The sequence below is a fragment of the Mugil cephalus genome, chromosome 1, assembly GCF_022458985.1.
Source record: "Mugil cephalus isolate CIBA_MC_2020 chromosome 1, CIBA_Mcephalus_1.1, whole genome shotgun sequence".
NCBI lineage: Eukaryota > Metazoa > Chordata > Actinopteri > Mugiliformes > Mugilidae > Mugil > Mugil cephalus.
The window spans coordinates 52,777,070-52,792,407 of record NC_061770.1 but is presented as its reverse complement, the minus strand read 5'-3'; the positions used below and the strand labels follow the sequence as shown (position 1 = coordinate 52,792,407).

The window sequence follows — 15,338 nt, the reverse complement described above, 5'->3', positions numbered from 1 at the left end:
TATAATGAATTTAATTTAAGGGCTAATGACACTTCTGAGGAAGACCGGAGTCTCAGTAGAAACTATAAAGCAGGTAAAGAAACATCTCCTATACTATTATGTTTGAAGATAATACTGAACATTATTATCAATCCATCACTCACTTTAAAAACTGTAACACTTATTAAGCCTATATCCTCCCATAATTTTTGTTCAGTTGACACAGAATGTTAAAATTACAATCAAAAAATATCAGGCCTAATATTTACATGTATGCATTTCGATTGAATATGAAATTTCCATCCATTTGGATTACATAGTTTTACATATTATTAATAAGCTTCATGAGATGCATATTTGTGAAAAACGATTGTGATTTATTTAATAGTAATAAACTCAAAGTGTTTTAAATATAGAACAACCAGATTTATGTATTTATACGCAAACAATTTTAAATATATGTCCGAAATGTTTATGGAGTGTACATGATAAACTGATTCTCTGAATTTCTAAAACCAGTAACAAAACAGAGCTAACTGCGTAGATTAAAAAAGTGTCTAAGAACAGCCAGCACATATCACGTTCCTGTATTACGGCAGGAACAAGCAGTAGTAACATCCATGACCTTATGCTTAAACAGAGTTCCTACAGCTCAAGACAAGTTAAATTTAAGACTTTTCAAGACTTGAAATTAAATTTAAGATCAATGACATACTCCAGTGAAAAATCTCTTCCATTTGTTTCCTTATTGTTTTACATACTTACCAACATCAGTTTTGTTCCACGGTAGCACACATGGCAAACAGAAAACTAAACTAAAATATAAATGACAACTACAGCTAAACACCAGTCAGTTAACACATAATATACAGACACACTGAAAGAGTCCATCTGCCAAATAACAGCAGCATGTTTAACATGGCCTCAGCATGCTAACACTGCCCCATGATTAGCTCCTCTCTCCACTCTCCACCGTACAGTCACCACCACAGCAAGTTAGCCCCGATAGTCCCCCTTTATTCTGGCAGCTAATGTCATTAAATTTACACTTTCCCATGCGCACATGTGGTCCGACTGCTACATTAGCGATGTGCATCTGCGGAGTCACGCCACAAACACATCACTGTGTTGTTGGTTCCGCTCCAGTGATTGCATGATTTTACTGCTATTCGCATTTTTTTTTTAAGGAATAAATGTTACCTATTATTTTTAAGTTTGAGACTAATTAAAATCATAACATCCTACTTAGCATTTGTTGAAAAATTTAAGACATTTTAATGCCAATTAAGGCCTTATTTATAGATTAATGAATTCAATGACTTTTAAGACTTTTCAAGGATCCACGGGACAACAATGAAACGACACAATGTTACGGTACAAGCAATGCTTATTTAACGCTAACAAACTCAGACTTGTTCGTTCGTTAATATATCACACAGTCTTACCGCAGTCAACAACAACGGAAACGCTACTACAGACATAGCAGTTTAAAGCATAGCATAGCAGTTTACCATAATTTCCTTTGTTCTTTCAGTTCATCATGATAACCAAGCTGTAAATGTTCAGAAATCAGGACACCTTATTGTAATGGCAAAGGTAAGACATACCTATAATGTTAGCATCATAGCTATGCATTAGCTAGTCACTGCTGCCATAGCATAATGTATTATGGCAGCAGCAGATAATGTATAACCAGACCTGTGAAAGGCTAGCTAGCTGTATATACTTTAACCTGTTTCCCCTAGGATGCAAACCCAAATTGATTACACAGTCATGCCATCCAGCTAGCATTTGGTGGTGCTACAACTATCGCTTAAATCAGTGCCTGCACTATCTGTAATTTCAGGTCCATCAGAGTCAGACTCTGTCTGCAACTCAACTGAAACCATAGTCCTGCATGAAATGTCCGTCATGGCACCCATATATCGATCGAGTGGAACGTCATGTCAACATATGAGTGTCTTGCTCATATAATCTTGCTAGTTCAGTGTTATCTATCTATCGATCTACCATTTTGCTTGTTGGAGGTCAACAGTTTGATGGACCTTGTTTACATAGTAACAGTTGATGAGATGCTGCTGATTTTCCACCTCTGGTTCCTGGCGGCACCAGGATGGACATCTCCACTGGACTATCGCTCTGTATCGACCATCCATCTGGTGGTCAGTCGCCTCCACCCTGTGCAGGTTGCTCAAGGAAGCTGTCCTTGAGCAACCTGCACAGGGTCTCTGGCCACACTTGCCGGGAGCCAGTAGAGGATTATCCCCACTGAATACGTCTGCTCCACCTCGGCCAGGGACCATGGTAACTTTGGGCAGCCAGGATACAGGGGTCCTCGCTAGTTGTAGGAACCAGGAACCAGGAACCAGGAACCAGGAACCAGCAGTTGGAGGTCGTCAAACAGGACTTAATTTCCTAATTAATCACCTGCTGGATATGGGGAAGCTGCTGACCATCTCTGGACTGCTGCCCCCACTTCATTACAGTATTTTTCACATGTGTAGCTGCATATGCCAGCTGCACACGTGACTAAAGGGCTACTTCCTGATTAAAGGTATCCCACTTGTAGACAATTTTAAACAGGCCCATCCTTTTTTAACGGGACAGCCTCCACCCAAACCAGGAGGGTTCACAGCTTTTATCCATCAACATCGACCTGACTGTCCACTCCACCTCCTGACTCAACTGCACATACAGACCCGGACCCTCTGTCCATCATTCACCTCCGCTCTTCCCTACTTCATCCACACACACTATACGCAACCCCCTCACCAGTGGCCGCAGAAGCACCGGACAATATCCACACAATCCAAACAATCATTACACATAGATGAATGAGACCCAGGACTGTTTTAGGACCAAATAGTGTTTTTAACATTCCGCTAAAGTGACATGATGAGTGCAAACTTTAAAATGGCTGTGCGAATGTACGCCAGTGAACAAATCGTTTATTATGTATGATGTAATTTTAGACAATAACTTGAACTGCATTCTTCTCACAGAGTCATGGTTGGCACTGATGCACCTGTTGTTCTCACTGAGGCTTCCCCACCAAATTTTAATTTTTTATTTTCCACCAGGGGTGAAAGGAGGAGGGACGGGAAGTTCTTTTAAACAACTACACCTCATTTGAGTACCATGCCTTTGTTTTTGGCAGCACACCTATCGTCTCCGTCTCAGTCTACAGAACCCCCATTATTGCCCCTCTTTTATCAGCATGCATCCATGCATCATATAACAGAATTTTAATAACTGGCGATTTTCATTTACACGTTGATGTCTACTTGGACTCTATGTCCAGAGGACTTTTAAACATTTTACATTGCCTTGATTTTACGCAACATGTTATGCAGCTGACCCATGGCAGATCTAGAAATCATTTCAGATCAGTCTGTGTCTGACCACTCGTGTTTTTTAATATCACTAATTTTAACCAGTAGGTGGCCCTGGTGAGGAAACGCTGTATAGTCCTGAAGTGACTGCAGATTTTATCCAGGTTTTATGGAGCACTCCTGCAGAGATCTTACCAGCGCCCTGTGATTTTATTGTTGACGATTTTAACTGCAAACTGAAGTCGGTGCTGGACACAGTTAACCAAAACAATAAAAACAAGACCCACACCAGTGTTGGGAAATGGAGAAATTAAACATTTAAAAAGAAACTGCAGAAGTGCTGAGAGGAGATAGAGGAAAACAAAGCTAACTGTTCATTATGAAATACTATGGGAACACCTCAAAACTTACAATAACACAGTCAAAGAAGCAAGAATTTCCCACTTCCTTAAAGAAATTACAGAATATAAAAACAAATTCCTCTTCTCCACAATCGTCCCTATAATAAACACAAATTTTAATAGATCCTCCAAAATACCTAATGAGACCCTTTGTGAGGACTTCGCAGACCACTTAAGAAGCAAAATCAATGACATCAGGTCAAATCTTTTATCTCAACGGATTTCAACTGTCGACGGACCTGGATCATTGATTTTACCCAAGGAAACACTGGAGAGTTTAGCCCTGGTTGATGCGAGGACGCTTGGTTGAGTTTTCTCCCAAGTAAAGCCCACAACCAAGCTTTTAGACCCAATTCTCACACCATTTTATTTTATTTATTTATTTTTTTATTTTAAAACATTTTATGGATTCTTTGAGGAACAGCTGCTATACATGGTGATCTGCTCCCTTCAGACGGGTGTCTTCCCCGCCTCCTTTAAGGCGGCGGTGGAGACATTTGATGACATTTTCATTTAACATTTTATCATGGTTCATTTATTTACTTTTATAACCTATTCTTACTGGTTAAAGGATGTTTTAACTTATTTTAGTTTTATTTATTTTTTATCTACTTATTTTAATTTCTTAACACATCTTACTGTTTTAGTCTTTTAGTTTAGTAGGCTTGCCACGCTTATGGCTGTTCCTGTCTGCCTGTGGGGGTGCCGTCCCTTAGGTTCCTTTAGCCTGGGTGGTTAGATGCTCTACACTGAGGTGTGGGGCCTGCCTTTCTTCCAGGGCTGGGCAATCTTTGCAGTAGTGCCCCTATAGTCAAGGGGCTGGGAACATTTCTTTTCTCAAAATATGTTACACTCTTGAAAAACTCCTAATTTGGATGATGTTTTCTTCTCAAATCTTGATTAATCATCAATAGAATGTTTCCCCAATAAAATATTAGCCTGTGTGCAAGCCTAAGCTGTATTTGCCCTACCAGCAAAAAAACAGACACATGAAAATATGTCTTTAATTTAATTCTGGCTTGTGTTTTGCTGAAGCAGAACTTGCACCCTCCCAGCCAGGTACTGGGTGCACAATTATCTGTTCTTGTCACATGGCCAATTGGGATAATTCAATCTGAACTTGACACTAAACTTGACATTGCATCCATGGTTAATATTGTCTTAAACAGTATAAAAAAATAGTATTGGTATTGCTGAGTCACAGGAAAGTTCGAATGTTTTTTGCTTTGGTTATCAGGGTGCGCAGAGAATTCAGTTTTACCATTGTAATCTGTTATGTCCTCAGTTGTCTTGACACTCCTTTATGTGTTCCACAAAAAGCAAATCGGAAATGGATGGAAACACAAATAATTTCCACATTTGATTTTGTGTATGCTAGCAGCATCACCCTCAAATGTTGAGGCTACAACATCTAAGATTCTACTATGGCTACTATTGATTATTAATCATTAATGTAAAAAAATCTTAACTAGAGCACTCCCTGAGCTTGAGCTTGAATCAGTCATGGCCTAATGTATCATGTCCCACTGATACTTCACAGTTTTGCTTTTGTAATCTACTGTTTCCTCAGCTGTCACGACACTCCTTTATTATGTCTTCTATTTTCCTTTTCTTTTTTTTAATCCAGACATGTCCTTCAGAAAACATTACAATGCATGGAGAGCAAATAAGAGATGGGTAAACAACCTACAGACAACCCACTAGGGAAAGACACACACTCACAAGCAATCGGGAAAATATATATTCCCTCAAACACATACTGTCTCTTTATGATTTGTGTGTGTCTTTGAACTAGTCTGTCAATCAATCACACACTAATTCCCAAGGTTCTGTGGTTGCCATTAGCGACGTGGGTCAATACTCAGTAACCGTGGACAAAGCGGACATCCATTGATCTGTGAGAGAGGACAGTGTGTGTGTTTGATAGTCATGATGGTGAACAGTATTGTGGCTCTGTCCTCGCTATTGATTGACTTCTGGTTGCATTGAGGCAAAGCGGGCATTCTTGAATCTGTGTCCAAGTGTGTGTGTACAAATGTGTGTACATGATGATCAAGCACATACTGTAATGTGTGCATCCACCCATGTGTATTTCCTGTATATGCAACTTTGTGTGTGTGTATACTGTACATGTAGAACTGTGCATCAAGATGTTCCTGTAATCAATGTATAAATGCAGACTCTGTTTTCCGTTTCATCCTGCCTTCCCTTACCTCTTTCCTTTTTCTATAACTAAATGTATATATACACCTTGGACTTAGTTTATACTCTGAATCTGGGGCCTCATTTATCAACCGTGCTTATGCACAGATCTGTGCGTAAAGAGAGCATAAGCACATTCCAACGCAAAATATGGCATTTATCAATTTGTACTGCTTAGAAAAGTGTGCAAATTTATGCACAACTCTGATCATGCGTACACACAAAATCTAGTGGTAGAACAGTAGAACTACACTAGTACCCATTAAGAGAGTCGCAGTGTTAAGCAACCTTAAACTTCACACGTTAACACATATTGCCAGTCTCTTATAATAATATTAAATCGGTAGTTTAGTAGACACTTTGAATAATTGGCATGACAAGCTATAAAAGACAATCTGAAAAGAAAAGTTGAAGTACAATGCTATTGATTATCTGGAGGATTTTGAGAACCGTGCGTTTTCAAATAGCGTTAATTAATCTGATCTGTCTAATACCGCATCCCCATAAACATACTGATGGATTTATGCCATATCAAAGCCAACCCAGTGCACTCCTGTGCACCCTGGGATGTTTGACCACCGGAAAATTTTAGTGTGAGTTTGGAGTAAATGTGGCATTTCACAGCCGACACTAAGCAAAATCAGCCTGGCAGTGTTGGATGAAATGAGGCTCCTGGACATTGATCTCCAGCCACTGATCACAGCTGTATCCCTTTTAATCTGCCTGTTACTTCTGATTGTGCATCCAATAATCATATGAAATTGTCCTGCATGTTAAACAACCTCTCTGCTGAGAAATTTTCAACTGCTTTTGACAGCGTGACACAGCACTAGTGTTGATGTTGATTCTCAAGTTTCAGTCTTTAACTTACAATACTCTGTCATTCTTCATTTTGCAAATCTTATTGCTGAAACAAGTGTATTGTAGAACCCAAATGCAGCACAAAACAGCGTGGAATAATTGGTAATAAACTTTTTTGAGTCTTCAGCAGGAATAGGGTTGAGCAGAGGATTACATAATTATTTAGCAGGTGCAGGAGTTTAACAGTCTCTGAAGAAAACAGAGGTGATGGTGCTCCTTCTATTGACTTGGGCCCCTTGGCATTCTATGTGAAGCCAGTAGTCTCAAATTTGGGTTTTAAGATGGACAGTGATTTTAAATTGGATCGCTTAATTGGTGCAGTAGTAAAGTCCATCTTTTGTCACATAAGGCAGCTGTCAAAGGTGAAGCCTTTTCTTGCACATTGGCACTTTGAGACAATAATCCATCCATCATTACATCTCAACTGGATCACTGTAACACGCTTTATTTTGGGGTCAGTCAGTCCTCCCTCGCATGCCTCCAGTTGGTCCAGAATGCGGCAGCTCTTCTCTTAACCAGAACATGTAAGAGCACACAAACCCCGTTCTGGCCTCTCTCCACTGCCTGCCTGTGCACTTTAGGGTCCATTTTAAGATTCTTTTTGCTTTTAAATCTTTAAATGGTCTCGCCCTGCCTTACCTCCCTGAGCTTCTTCATCCCTAAACTTCTGCTTGGTATCTCAGGTCACATGATCAGCTGCTCCTGGAGGTGCCGAGGTCCATGCAGAAACTCAGATGGGACAGAGCTTTTTCTGTTGCTGCTCCTAAACTGTGGAACAATCTACCACTGTGCATCAGACAAGCCCCCTCACTGTGCATTTTTATAACTCGTCTTAAAACCCATTTTTATTCCATGGCATTCAAACCAGCATGAGTCTTATTATTATTTTCTATTGTTTGTATTATAGTTTTTATTGTTTTAATGATTTTTATTGTTTTTTTGCTCTTATTTTATCCATGTACAGCACTTTGTCTTGGCTGTTGCCATTGTTTAAAGCGCTATATAAATAAAGTTGAGTTGAGTTGAGAGGTTCTTGAGGTAACATTAACAGAGTCCAGAGTGCAGAGTTCAATGTTACCAATGGGAGGCAGGTAGGAAGCATGGTCAGGCAGGCGGGAGGTCCAAAACTGGGCGTAACTAAGGCAGAGTGGAAAACCAGAGCGGAGCTGGCAGTTGGCAACAGGTGATCAAACTGGCATAGAGTTATTGTGTGGGAGGTGAAGAACAGTGTGGCAAAGTGTGGCTGAGGGGCTGGAGCTTAAATGCGAGGCTCATTACAGATGGGGAACATCCGTGAGAACAGGTGGACTGAGTTGGCTGATGAGGATGTGGCTGGCAGGTAGATTGGGGTGGAGGCAGCGTAAATAGAAAAATCGCAGATCAGCAGAGATGTGACAATTGTGACGAAAGTTTTAATTGTTGGTACTGAAAGCTGGGCCTCTGTCACCTGTTTAGTTGCTTTTTCTGCTAATGTGCACAGCAGCTCAAGAAACCTTGGGGTTACTTTTGACCGGACCATGCTCTTCACTGTAAAAAATATCCGTAAATTTTACACTTAAAGAGAGTAAACCATTTAACCAACAGTTAAAAACCGTAAATTGTAAATCAGGTTTCAACAGTTTCTTTAACAAGTAATTACCATAAATAAGTTAATTAGGAAAAAGTGTAATTTACTGGTTTTCTCCAGAATATATACATTGTCCTGCTGTAAGAAAAAATCTTGTACTACTTTTAACAGTAATATACTGTAATTGTTCTAGAAGCACATACTGTAATTTTGGCACTTATTTTTCCTAAAGAATACAATTTGTAACTGTTAATGTGCATACAGTTGGGGAAATTAGAAAAATACACTGTAATTTTTCTAGCAGTGTGTACTGTAATTTTTGTATTTAATTCTCCTAAATAATGCAGTTAGTAAATGTTAAATATGCATACTGTTATAGCAATTGCAGAAATATGCTGCAGGGATTTGAATAGTCAGTACTGTAATTTTCGGGTTTAATTCTTGTAAAGATTCTTGTAAATGTACATACTCTCATTGTGATAACAGAAATACGCTGCAAATAGTTGATAGTAGTTGATATTTGGAATCCTTGCATACTTTCTCTTAAAAAAATAAAGTCTTTAACTGTAAAATGTACACATGATTATGGCAAAAAATATATACTGTAAATTGGCTTGTTGCCAACACTGGAATTTTTTTCACTAAGTAACAAATAAAATAAAAGAGTAATCTGCACTCAGCAACTGAAAAACGTTTTAGAGATGTTTGTAGCCTACTGTAATATAATTTATTTGGTTTAATAAAAGTCACGTCAGTCACATTCAAGTTAAGTAGTAAGTAGACCTGACAGTCGAGAAGCGCATACTGTTGTGCCCCACACATGCCCCTGGCAGCAGCAGCCAGTCTTAATTAATGGCCCATCAAGGGCCCCCCTGCACCTGGTCTGCTCGTACATGCGCAGTGGAACTCTGGCGGGATTTTGGAGGCGGTGGATTTGAACGGGCCAATCAACACGCTGCACCTCGATTGATGTTTTTTTTTTCAGCTGTCCACTGACCGCTCAGTTTGTGCAGAGACAGACTTCTCAACCAACCTTCTCCATCAGAGCTGCTCTCTTTCTCAGGTATGGAATTATTGAAGAACATTTCAGGAAGCTAATAGTTTAAATTGCACTCGGTTAGTTGAAAGAGGATTTAAAGTTTGCCTTTCCAGCACTAGCTGTAGCCTACATCTGTTTCGTGTCGCTATTTCTGTATGCTAACCGTCGAGGTAGTCTACATAAGATGTATTCATGCATGTGCAGAAACGGTCAAATCTGTTAAAGCTTTGTTTTCCATTGCAAACTGCATCGCAACGAACCGAGGTGTATGTTAAAGTGTGTTGCCGCTAGTTGCAAGCACGTGTGTACTGGTTAGAAACATTAGTAAACTGATTGACATGTGGCCACAACCCTCTTACATAAAAGATGGATACCAGTTTGTCCCATGAAAGCACAGTGTTTTGTCAGTGTAAATGCTTGATATTAATGGCTCAGATCAACCTGTGTGAGTTTTCTGTATTTCAACAGATATGATGGATGCACAAAAGGACATCCGTGATGCCATAGGAGCAGCGTTTCCAGGTGTTTCACCTGAGGTTGTGGCTGCTGTAGAGGATGCTTTGGAGAAACTCGGCACTACAACCACAGATGATTTACGGTATATCACTGAAGGAGACTTATTGCCTGTACTGAAGCCCATACAGGCCAGAAGGCTGGTTTCTACGTGGGCCCAAAATAGTAAGTATTTTGCAATAAACTCTTGTGTAACTTTTGTATAAAAATATGTGCTTTACATCAAACTACAAATCAAACTGAAAATGAAAGGCGTGATGCAACAAGGTCAGTTTTCATCATATCATATTTCGTGTTTGTTTATTTGACAAGGACAACAATGTACAGCTTCTCATTTACACCTGGTAGTTCCTGGGCAGGAAGCAGACAACAGTCTGTTAGAAAAGGAAACACTACCGCAACAGTTACCTAACATTACACAGGTAAATTTGATATCAGTAACACAATTTAAAAGATTAAGAATTGTAACAGTAAAAAGTACACGTACTTGCATACAATAAGAACTTGATTAAGTTGATATGGTTCAGATTTAACCATACTGTGTATAATATGATGTTTTGATAAACTTACATTTCTTTTTATTTATTTATTTATTTATTTTTTAAACAGAGTACCAAAACATTTTATACTTAATGCCTTTCCAGACTCATTGGCTTCAACTTCAGGCGTGGCATCCTCTTCCCCACAGTCCGTTCAGTCCTCTCAATCTGCAGCCTCTTTCACCACCATCGTCTACTGCTACCTCATCACCTTCACCAAGCTGCACCCCATTTTTGCCAACCTGGTAGACAGTTTTCAGATACCTTGGCTGAATCTCCCGGAAGAGTTAATGCAGACTTTGGAAAGACAGAGAAGGCCAAGTCCACGACTACGAAGAGAAATGGTGAGGATTATTGTTTCTGAAATGATGAAGATTTGCAAGAGTCCCACCAAATGCAACACTACTGAAATAGCAGAAAGGATGGTGAGCAGATATCAAAAGTGACTTAAGGATGTAATTGATGGTGATGTTATTGGACTTGGATATCATTCCCTGGTAAAGCAACTCCAGGCAAGAATTGAAAATGTCAGACGACCAGACACGCCAAAGATAATTAAACGCAAGGCAGAATCAGACAACGAAACTGATGGGATACCTGCTGAACAGAAAGCCAGTGTTCAAGACACGTATGGCTGTTTCAACTGGGAGCCAAAGTTTTTGCCCCTTCCTGAGACTAGTCAGCTTAAGAAAAAAGAAGTTATGAAGAAGATTTTCAAAGACAAAAATTACGCTGCAGAAGATGTGAAAGAACTTGTCCAGTCCACCTATTACACACAGTGTAAAGACATCAACAAAGGTACAAGCGTCCTGAAGCTATGCCAAGAATGGCCTTTTCTGTTCCATGAAGCTGGTATGGCAGGACACTTCCAGCAACTTGCTGGCATCAATCTGACTGAGGCCTTCTTTACCAATCTGGACAAAAAGGGGGAACGCCTCTTAAACTTCAAAACTGTTTCTGTCCGGAAACAAAAACAAGTGCTGGAGTCTCTCCTCAAGTTACAAACTGAAAAAGGTCGGTCCAGTGGTTGTACAGAGATGGTATTTCTTCTACTTGCTTATTTTGGTGAGAAAGAAGAGAATATGTTCCACTATGTTGAGAAGATGAGCCTTGCTGAAGAGGTTGAGATGGAGGATGTGCCAGCAACACCCTGCCTTATTGTGTGATATGTCTGAACCAAGTTTGCAATGTAGTTGAATGGTTGACAGAGATGCCTTTTGTAATGTATAGTTGTTCATGTTGTTTATTCTCAGGGTCCTCTTGCTTCACTGCTGACTGCTTCATGTTGAGCATTGATCAGAAGATTGTCAGCGACCACATCACTGCCTTCTCCTGTCCCATCTGCCTGATGTTTGGCACTTACTATTGTTTCAACATACACTACCCAGTGGGACGGAGATTAACACTGGAGTTCCTCCAGAGGTAATTCTTAGATACATAATGGAAACAATGCCAATAGAAACTGCAAATGTTTTGTCATCGTTTCTATGCTGTCGCTGAGCAGTGTTATACACATACTCCTCTGTGTAAAGAGTTGTCCGCTCTGCCACTGAGTCCAGTTCTGTGTCCATCACAAAGCTGGATCTTGTGGTATCTTTTTGTTAAGATATTTAAAAACATAACATAAGACGCTGTAATATTTATCCTTTCTTCTTTTCTTCAAGGTGTTTCTTTTCAATAAATCCAGAGAGAGGAACAAAAGTTGAGCACAGCAAGAAGAGGAAGGTCTTTGCTGTCAACCCAAGAGTCCTCACACTCATCGCAGACCTTGCAGACCATGAGTGGACTTAGACCATACTTCATGAGGCATGTGATGTGAGGTGTAATGTTGTTGTAATGTTGCAGTATGTTAAAAACTGTGTTTTATTGGTATTCTGAGTATACACAGTGTAAGATGTGGCCCTTTTTTCCTCATCCATGCCCAGCCTTGGACATAAGGTGAATGGTTGTTTAGGTTGAAGACTGGTTGATGTTTTGACTTTTTTATTTTTATTTATTTTTTTTATAAATAGCAGATAATACTGATAACACTACAGCATAAAGCAGGGTCCTGGTTTTGTGCTGCACCACTGTCACAGCTTAAGGAACCTGTGGTGATTTTACTGCTACAAGTCTGAAGATCTGAACAGCAAGAACAGTCAGTAGCATTTTAACTTTCTCTTTATTTCAGAAAAGATACAGTGGTGCCCAGCACATCTGTTAGAAAGTTCTTAAGACTGTATTTATGTCAATTTCATGTGACCTGTGGAATATTCATCTGACACACACACACACACACACACACACACACACACACAGAAAGAGAGCACTGGAGAAGAAATGTGTCACATCAGTTCCATACTTTGCACTGGTATGAATGCTTAATGTAGCATTTGCATGTGTTCCGAGTTCTGTGTATTCAGAGTGTACACAGTGTTGTGAGAAGTTTGTACAGCCTCACAAATTTTTGAAATGGAAAAAGTTAGGTTTTTGGATGTTTTATAGTTTTCCATGTTCCCAATGTTAGACAAAACTGGTAATACATTATTTTTCTGCTCTAATCAATTGACATTTTTACCAAGTAAATTTGCACTTTCTCAAACTTAAATTTTCTTATGTTTTAATGTTAATTTTTAAGCAAAAGAAGTTTTTTTTTTTTTTTTTCTTTCCCCCTGGGGTAAAAGCGTGTAATTTTACGGAACATTATGGATTCAAACACAATAATTAACCGTAAAATCAGCAATATTGGTGCTCTTTCACTGTAAGTGTGTGCGTGTGTGCATGTGTGTGTGTGTGCGTGTGCGTGCGTGCGCGCGCGCGCGCATACACACCCATCATTTTTATGGTAAAGTTCTGGCAACTGCAGCTGCCAGTTTTTTAGTTTAAAAATACAGACAAAACCTGTATTTATACAGTAATTTAGGGACATGTTAACATGGTGAATATGTATTTTATAATTTTACTGTTAATTTTGCAGTAAAATATTTTCATATTTTATGGCACAAACAGTATTTTATATATAATTTTAATGTAGGACAAAATGTGATGTTTTCAATGGTAAAAACAGTAACCACTAATCTACCGTAATTGTAAAAAATGTCTTACTGTAATTTTAAAAGTGAAGTTCTGGTAACCAGTGTTTCATGAGCACATAAAAACTGTTGATTAGTGTAATTCCCTCTTCACCTGCCTCAGTAAAGCCTCATTAGGCCGCCTTCAGTTAATCCAGAGCGCTGCCGCCCGACTTATGTCCAGATCCCACAAATTCTCTCACATCAGTCCCGTCTTAGCATCCCTGCACTGGTTCCCCGTAAATTTCAGGATCCGATACAAAATCCTCACCCTTGCAGCCCTCAATGATCAGGCTGCTCCATATTTAGCTGATGTCCTCTCTTGCTATCACCCTGTGAATTACTATGATCTGCTGAATGCCTACAACTTTGAGCATCCACTTCTGCTGAAACTTTTAAAAACACATCTGTGTAGGCATGCATTTGAGCAAGCCTGATGGTTTTTGTATTGTTTTGCTGCATTTCATGAAATGTGTTGCTCCTTTTATTTGATACTTATATATTAATTGTATGCTGTGTGAAACTTTCTACCTTATGTATTTATCTGTTTTATACTGTGAAGCACTTTGTGAGTCTTCTCTGTGACAAGTGCTATATAAATATAATGTACTTATTTACTAATATTTAAAACATTTTTTTGAATGGCATGCTATCTACCCACTCTATTGCGATCTTCCAATTGATCATGATGGACATATTGCACAGTCCTTCCCATATTTGTGTAAAATTAGCCCACAATAATGTAAATAAAACATTAAGCTGCAGCTTAGAAGCTTTAAAAAGGTAAACATAAACACTAACTTACCACAGGGGTCACACACTCAAGAAGCAGTCTGCAGGTAAAGGCGAGGGCTATAGACATGGATGTAACACATATTTTAGTTGACAAATTATAAAAAGCTTTTTAAAATATGATGTTAAAGTATCATCTCGAACTCCAAGATAACTGCAACAAAATAAACAAATATAAAATCTAAATAAAAATTAAATTAAGAAATAATCATTATTTATTATTTTTTGTCATCTGTTTTTTTTTTTTTTTTTTTTTTTTTTGTCAAAGCCAAAGGGAACCATTACAAGGAGGCTGAAGGGCTGCATGTGACTCCAGAGCTGCGTGGTGCTGACCAGTGATTTAGACTGTTGTTGAAGTTTGAAGTTAGACTGAAGTTTGTTACGAGAATAAAACGCACCTTCAAAAAGAAGTGTATCATAATTTTTTATTTGTACTGTAGAGTGAGAAATCCTTCGCAGTTTCTGGTGTAGTTTACCCTGCGTGAATTTTGTTTCCTTCACCAGCCAGCCAGCCAGCTATCTTGCTTTAAATTAAGTTTCAAACGACTCTGCCTTCTCTTCTTCCCTCTCCCTTTTTTCCTTTCTTTCCTCATCCCTCTGTCTTGTTTTCTTTATAGCTTGCAGACAACAGTACTGTGTGTAATGGACATTCCTACGAGGCTGTCAACCGTGACCGGGGCAAAACCAACTGACCTACACACACACACAAAGCTCATGAGCACCCAAACGCAAGCATGCACAGATAAGCATGCATTTCCTAACACAGAAATACATATTTATACATGAACGAAAACTGTACACACTCAGCACAATGCAGAAAGCTCACATGCAATGTACAATGACAGACACACGGTCAACTCTGACCACACTCACAACCTGAAATGTTTTAGTAAAACGCACTGAAAAGGGGATTCCGATAGCGACAACTGGCCGTGAGCATCGGTGTGTTGTGTGTGTAACATAAGTGTATAGCATAAGAGCATGTAAGGAAGCAGGCATGAAAAACCTGTCGAGGAAGGAGGTAATGAGCGCTGTAATTGACTTAAAAGATATTGATATAAAT

General features: G+C 39.2%; 1 protein-coding gene and 1 long non-coding RNA gene across 6 annotated transcripts in view; both read left to right on the top strand.

Moving 5' to 3' along the window:
• Positions 1–15,338, top strand: part of dachb (dachshund b) — a 142,417-nt gene that overhangs the window by 65,014 nt on the left and 62,065 nt on the right. The gene's annotated exons all lie outside the window — the stretch shown is intronic.
• Positions 840–14,477, top strand: LOC125005866. Of its 2 annotated transcripts, none has more exons than XR_007112498.1 (6): positions 840–9,405; positions 9,850–10,059; positions 10,207–10,316; positions 10,539–10,777; positions 11,687–11,855; positions 12,098–14,477. It is a non-coding gene; the product is annotated as an uncharacterized LOC125005866 (long non-coding RNA). The 2 variants fall into 2 exon arrangements; XR_007112497.1 differs by having other exon boundaries at positions 10,539–11,447.